The sequence below is a fragment of the Astatotilapia calliptera genome, chromosome 3 (assembly GCF_964374335.1).
Source record: "Astatotilapia calliptera chromosome 3, fAstCal68.1, whole genome shotgun sequence".
NCBI classification, from domain to species: domain Eukaryota; kingdom Metazoa; phylum Chordata; class Actinopteri; order Cichliformes; family Cichlidae; genus Astatotilapia; species Astatotilapia calliptera.
Genome location: NC_137424.1, coordinates 82,087,900 through 82,095,619, shown reverse-complemented (window position 1 = coordinate 82,095,619; position 7,720 = coordinate 82,087,900). Strand labels below are relative to the sequence as shown.

Sequence of the window (7,720 nt, the reverse complement as noted above, 5' to 3'; positions counted from 1 at the left end):
CGAACCTCGGGAATCTCAAACAAAAACATATTTCTGTCAAGTGGAAACTTTAAAATAAAATAAAATTATATATATATATATATTTAATCAGCTTGCAGAGCATAGATGCAGATCAAACTGAAGGTTTGTCACTGTTTTTTGTTCACTTTTTATCCAGGCTGCAGGTGTCTCAGTGGAAAAATAGAGCGTGGCTGAGCGCACCTGTGCAGACCAGTGATACAGTTTAAGATCAGAGAATTGTAACCCCCTCTTTCATATGGCAGGTACAACAAGCCAAGTCTTCATCTAGGACCTTTGTTATTCCAAATTAACCAATTAAAGATATCGTTTAACTTCTGAAAGGATTCTTTTGGAGGAGGCAGAGGACGTGACTCAATATAAAAACTCTGCATAACCTTTCATCCTTGTTCAGGAATAGGACGGAGGAGGATTTTGAATCATTTATAGCCAGAAAATCGTCTAAATAGCTCCATTTGTAGCATTAATTTTGCAACTTGGCTAACAGACAGCCAGTCTAGGGCCTAGGGCCAATCTCTGCTCTTGATCTCCTAACTGGAAACCAAATAGTACAGCTCTCATTCTAAGTGTCATCACCAGAGGTTCCATAGTCAGAATGAATAGCATTGGAGATAACGGGCACCCCTGATGAGTGGAACACTCCAATGTGACAGGTTTAGAAACTATTGTTTGTTACAAAAGTTGAACCCATCTGAGAAAATGATTTCCAAATCCATATCTTGGGAGAAGGTTAAATAAATCTGACCAGTCTATTCTGTCCGAGGCCTGACGAGCGTCCAGTGATAATAAAGCTGCATCGTTAGCATCACATCTCTCATGAATTATATGAGAACCCTTCTTATATTGTGAAACCCTTGATGCTTTGGTACAAAGCGAATCAAATGTGGGATCCAAGGCTCTGATCTTCATGCTAAACATTTAAAGTATTTTAGTGTCAACCCCCGTCAGACTCTAAATGATGAGTGTTCTGCAGGTTTAGCAGGTTTCTCAGTACTCACTGCCTGTCTCACAGTGGGTGGAGAGCCTCCGTGTGATATGCTTCTACATACATGTTAAAAAGTGGAATTATTCTTTCTTCTGGGAAGGTTTTGTAAAGTCAGAAAGCCATCTGGCCCAGGTGCCTTACCACACAGCAAATCCAACATGTCCAAATGAAGACTGTCAGATTTGATTTCAGCTCTTTTAAAGTGTCTTTATAAGTTAATTTAACTCTTATTGGAGAGTTGGAACGTTAACTCTGACTTAGTGTTGAATACCAAATCTGTCTGGAGTTGATCATTCAACACTTATTCATGCTAACTAGGTGTTAAGAGTTTATATACTAACCCCCACAGAGGATTTTAGTTTAACTACATCAGAGTTATCTTCTAATTCATTCTGTGAATTTTACTGTTCTGAATTTCTAGAAATTCCTTTGGAAATAAACATTATTGCAAAGAGGACTGCATCAGCTGAGGCAACATGGTGTCCTGTGAGCTCAATTTCCTTTTAATCAGAAAAGGTCAGACACAACAAAAGCCAAGCATCAAACAAAGGAAAAATAAAGACAAGTCAAATGTCCAGCCAAAGGATTTATGGGAGACTCCATCAGGGATGGACCGAGTCAACCGGAGCCACAGCTGGACTGGCCAGAGTGGCAACAAGCTCATCAGACCTCTGTGTTGGGCAGGTTTGGGGAGTGTCTGTGATGATAAAGCCACGACTCTGAAGACGACTGCAGAGTTTGGTGCAAGATGTTGCGTCCTTGCAAAACTCCTGCAGCTCCGAGAAGCTCCAGAGTCGACCTTCCCTGGAAAACAGCTTCTGGGAGGCTTTAGCTCTGGAAGCTTCTTGCTCCCTCTCCTGTGCTGTGCCGTGTTTCAGGCACACTCCGCTCAGGTGATTCCAAATGAACAGCTGGGGCTTGTTGCACAGCAGGCAGTACACAATGTTTTTCTCCATGTTGTTTGGACTGCAAATACAAAGAGAGAGACAAACTCTGCACATCACTTTATAGCACCAGTAGCGTGTCTCGGTATGATGCAAAGCTAGCTATGTCGCTACACTGGACACAGAGCAGTACCTACTTTAAAACTGAACCTTTGTTGATCCTCTGCTGTTTCTCCAAAGCACACAATGTTCTGCACAAAGACATTTAACTTTAGCACATGTATAAAACATGCACGCACACCAGCAGTTCGTTCAGCTAAAAGAAACGCTTCATAGAAACCATTTCTACAAGCAAAGAAAACAAGCCATGACTAAAACAGCAGTTACGTAAATGAGCAGAAGTTGCTAAACAAACAAAACTGAACCAGAAAGTCTCCAGACATCATGTAACCACTGTTTGACAAACGGTCCTACCGTAGGATGATGTTACAGTGATGTCTGACAAACCATCCCACCTAACTGAAGCTGCAAATTCGATAGTTTTGTGCCAAAAGCAGATGGCGTTTTCACTTTAAAATGAACAAACATTCACAAAGGCTTAAAACAATATAGTATCCAAGTCAATAACATGCTAATACTTCCAAGTATGAACACGGAGTAGCGTTAAATCACCCGGTGTTCCAGATTAACTGGTGACGGTGGAACAGATGGTGGATTTTTTAATATTTTGTTGTTAACAGCAACAAGACTGGCGGAGTGTGTCTGAGGGAACCTCACAAATGTCACAGCAACACACTGCAGTGGAACCCCGACTTACGAAATTAATCTGTTCCCGACGGTTTTTTGTAAATCGAAGCAGCCATCGCGCCTTTTGAGTGCTTAGATGCTGGCTGGAGACGGAGTTCTTGGTGGCGGAGGTGGTGGAGGCTGAAGAAAGCATACGTATGCATGCATACATACAGCACCACCACGGGGGAAACTGGCATAACATTAAGGTGTAAAGTTGTTGATTTTTTAATTCAAAGATTAATCAGGCTTTAAACATCAGGAGGTAGTGCAACAGACACTGAAGTGCACATTAAAGACCAGAGAGAACATTATTTTTATTAACAAAAAGTTTTAATCCACCAACAGCCCTGACATCTAAAACACTACAAGTAAAAAAGAAAGGCAACAAAAAACAATTCAGACATTTTTACACAATTAGTAACACTTCAGCTTTCTTTGTAATGTCTGCTTGTATTTTAAGAAGTATCGCATTTGGGTAAAAACATTACCAATAACTCAAAATTAGAGGAATAAGTGTATATATGTGTCAGCTGTATGCATGCATACATATGCTGCATGTAGGCACACTTTCACCTGAAGGTTGACTTGTTGCTGGCCTCTTTGTGAAAAATCTATCCAACGACGTCTGTCTCTGTCTACTTTTCAAAATGGATCTGAAGTGGGAGATGTCAACAAAATGCTCTATAGCATGAGCGGTAAAGGTCTTTTCAGGGTGATTGTCCTTGATATCGGCCGATGGTATGACGGCCTCCTCCTTGCTGAATTGTTGCTGTACTGATGAGTGCAGCATCGCCTCCAACTCTTGCAGCTCTGCCGTTGACAGCTCCTCTCGATGTTCATGCACAAGGTCGTTTATATCCTCCTCGTCAACCTGCAGTCCCAGGGCGGTGCCGAGATTTACGATCTCCTCAACCTTGACTACAGGTTGAGGTTCCCCCTCAAAGCCTTCAAAATCTCGAGGGGCAACAGCATCAGACCACAGCTTCCTCCAAGCAGAATTTAGCGTTCGACGACTCACCTCCCGCCATGCCAAAGAAATCAACTTGAGGCATGCAGCGATGTCGAAATGATTTTTCCAAAACTCCCTGAGGCTGAGCTGCGTACTCTCTGTTATGTCCGAACACCGTTTGAACATGTGTTTCGTGTACAGTCTCTTTAAATTAGAGGTCACTTGCTGGTCCATGGGCTGGAGGAGAGGGGTCGTGTTGGGAGGGAGGAAGAGAACCTTGATGAACGAGAACTCCTCCAGGATATCGTCCTCGAGGCCAGAGGGGTGGGCGTTATCGATGATCAGAGGGCACTTCATGGGGAGCTCGTTCTCCTCGAGGAACTTCTTGACAGCAGGGCCAAAAACCAAGTTGACCCATTCGACAAAGAACTGTCGGGTCACCCAGGCCTTGGGGTTGGACCTCCACATAACCTCGAGCCTCTCCTTTAAAATTTTGTGTTTCTTGAAGGCACGCGGATTTTCTGAGTGGTACACTAGGAGTGGCTTGACCTTACAGTCCCACTGGCATTAGCACACAGGGCGAGGGTGGAGACGGTCCTTCATGGGCTTGTGGCCTGGCATCTTTATTTCCTCCGCGGTGATGTACGTACGCCGCGGCATCTTTTTTCAGAAGAGGCCAGTCTCGTCACAGTTGAATACCTGCTGGGGGATGTAGCCTTCTTGATTTATAAGTTCAAATTTTTTAACAAATTCTTCGGCAGCCTTGTGATTGGAACTTGCTGCCTCGCCGTGACGCACAACGGAGTGGTTGCCAGTCCTCTTCTTGAACCGATAAAACCACCCATGCGATGCCCTGAACTCTGGGGAGGTTAGCGGTGCCTCCTGCGAGGACGTCGATGCCGTTGGCTGCTCATTGGAAGCTGCCTTACTTACTAAATCATTATAAATTGAGGACGCCTTCTCGCAAATGACAGTCTCTGTGGGGGTATTGCCAGTCTCTCCCTTGTCTTTAATCCAAACAAGGAGAAGCCTTTCCATCTCGTCGTGTATGGGGGTCCTCCTTTTGGACATGATGGTGGTGCCCTTTGAAGGTTTACCTGCTTTGATGACTTCTTTTTGTTTTAGAATTGTTCCTATGGTCGAAGGATTTCGGCATACTCGCGTGCAATAGCACTAAGTTTCACACCTCGCTCATATTTATCAATAATTTCTCTCTTTGTTTTCATCGAGAGTACTTTACGCTAGGGCTGGGTTTTTATAATCGATTCATCGATTAAAATCGATTCTGGCTTGGATAACGTAAAATCGATTCATTAAAATCCTGAATCGATTTTTAATATAAATTTATTTTGCCCGAAATGCCAGAATCTCAGGTGACATCTCACAAAATTTCAAGAACCACCAAACAGCTAAGACAGTAAATGAGAGCAGGTACAGGGACTCTGCACATAGACTTAAACACACAGCGCGACCCGCGGATCAGAATCAGTTAGATGGCGCCTTTCTCACGGTCGGGGCTGAAAGCCGACAGCTCGCTGATTCTGATCTGTCGGCGGGTCGGCGCTTTGTGTTCACGCCCTTTATGCGCTGATTCTAAAGCTGTTAGTTTGATCTCTCTCCAAACAATATTGACCGAACCAGCAGCAAAAGAAGATCCAAACGCTTCACACAAACATCGTCATGAATTCACTTTTACTGTTTTGCGTCCATCGCGATGCGCAGCTAGCTCTCTCTCTCTCTATACTTCAGGAACAGTTTCCCTTTCTTCATTATTCGCTTGCTTGTTACGCACAAGTCTACTGTTGCTTACAGCGCTGTCAGCCGCTGTTTTTTTCCCTTTTACATTCTTCCGAAAAGAAAACCTCATTTCTGCTGTTCAATACTGAACAAATTTTAACTTTTTAAAATTATTCAAAATGCAAAACGCTTAACCGTGTCTCTAATAAAACCGCTGTAACGTCAGAGGTAATGTTCATATGTTGATTAATGGTTTTCTTTCGTTTTTGATGTACTGCAGAATATTTTAATAAAATCCCAGAACAGGAAAACCTCCTTCATGTTTTTCTGTGTTTTATCCTCAGCTACTTTGACACAAAGGCCTCTGCTGTGACGCTCACACCTGTGATAAAGTCTTGCGTGTGTCAGCTTCCTTTTTATTGATACAAAAATATGTAAATGTACTGATCTGAATTATATTTCTGACTGTCAAAATTTCCCAGATTTAAATCGAATCGAACTAAATCGAATCGATTCGGGACCTTGTGAATCGGAATTGAATCGATTCTAGAAATCAGTGACGATACCCAGCCCTACTTTACGCTTCATTTTGCTAGCTGCGTGGTTCAAGTGGAACAGCGAAGCGCAGGTGTCACTACCCGATCCGTACCGGAAACCCGATCGGTACCCCGCATGCGCGAAAGGTGTCTACTTCCGGTCGAAGCATTTTACGATAGTTACAGGTCAGAGTATCTGTTAAGATGTTAAGAATAACAAGTATCTCTTAACATGTTTCCGCTAATGAAACATTTAATATAATGTAGACAAAAATAAAAAAATTAAAAGATAGTGACGGATCGGGACTCCCGATCCTTACTGCGCATGTGCAAAGTCAGACCGTACAAATCGGTTCTACCCGATCCGTACCGCGCATGTGCAGGGGTTTTCTTCTTCTTCTGTTCCTTTAATGGCAGTGTACTCCCCAGTGTACGAGGATACCGCCACCTGCTGACTGAGCGAATGAACCCTATTGTAAACTGAATTAGCGTCATTACAAACGTGTGTTAAATTTGATTTAGTGATAATCGAGTGTGTTTATGCTTGTCTGTGTGGAGAGGATTGTTGGAAAAGTGATGATAATGTCTGCTATCACTGTCAATTGCCAGTAAACACTTCATCTGGCTGCTGAATCTTCACGTGACATATTATAAAGTCTGTATTATTAACTCTGTCATTAGGCACCATTCTTCTTATTTTACGGCGCTGTTGTTCAATCGGGGAACGCTTTCTGTTGAGGAGAAAAGCAAAAATTTGTTGCGGATACGGATTATTCATTGTTTAAATGTCCTGGTAGTCGAAAAGGAGGCAGAGCTGCTGAGAAATGCTAGGAGCTAACTGGGCGCTAACCGTATCATTCAAATATATTGAATGTCGCAATGTTTGCAAAGAGAGGAAGTGACATAAGATTTGCGCATGCGGGGTACCGATCGGGTTTCCGGTACGGATCGGGTAGTGACAGCAAGTACGGAAGCCAAGGGGTTGTCACATGATTTGGAAGGCACTGTGGGCATTGAAGGCTCAGCCAATCAGAGCCAGCGGATTTCGTTACGCGGGCATTTTGCCGTAACACGGGCAGAAGTATTGCCGTTCAGTGCCTTCGTAACTTGAACTTTTCGTAAGTCGGGGCTCCACTGTATTCTGCATTAGCCAAGTCAGCTAGCATTAGCATCCATCAACCTGCAGCCTAAAGCCACAGTGTACACACAATGACCCGCATCCTGATGTGCGAATGAGCGAACAACAGCCTGTACTGTGAGGTGCGCCGTGCACATTCATCGTAATTCGTGTTTACTAACCTGAGGCAGTGAAGCTGCTGTCAGCCTGGGTAACAAGTAGACGAAAACACAATAATCTTCTGTAAACCGTGAACACAAACGACACACATGCTGTGCTGGCGTTAGCTTCACAACAGGAAGTTCTTTCTGCGAAATTCTTCTTCTGCGCCCCAAAACACTGCTCGGTACCACCATCGCGCTCTGCGCCCTCTAGTGTCCGGATGTAGAATTGCATTTAATGCCTGAAACTCACAATCCAACAGGTTTTTGCAAATTATTTTTAAATCACTGTAACGTTTGAACCGTTCGCTCAATTGAAACTAATCCAATTGTTTCTGAAAGCAGAGACTCTGCGCTTTCTCTGCATTTAACTTTAGCGTGAATATGCATGCACAGTTTGTTCACCTGATAGAAAAAGTCACATATAAAATTACCCGATACTTGAAAAAACACCAAAGTTAGCAGGTTTACTCTCGCTGTAGTTTCTCCGTAGCGTTACATTCACCTGGAAGTATGTCGGTTCTCAGTCATCCAGCTCAGCGTA

The 7,720-nt window shown here is 43.4% G+C and overlaps 1 long non-coding RNA gene across 1 annotated transcript; it reads right to left on the bottom strand.

The window, feature by feature from the left end:
* Window positions 1–1,485: 1,485 nt before the first annotated feature.
* On the bottom strand, window positions 1,486–7,355 carry LOC113010184 (uncharacterized). The gene is made up of 3 exons (XR_003270292.2): window positions 7,198–7,355; window positions 2,085–2,138; window positions 1,486–1,969 (listed from the first exon to the last, which is right to left on the bottom strand). It is a non-coding gene; the product is annotated as an uncharacterized LOC113010184 (long non-coding RNA).
* Window positions 7,356–7,720: the final 365 nt, after the last annotated feature.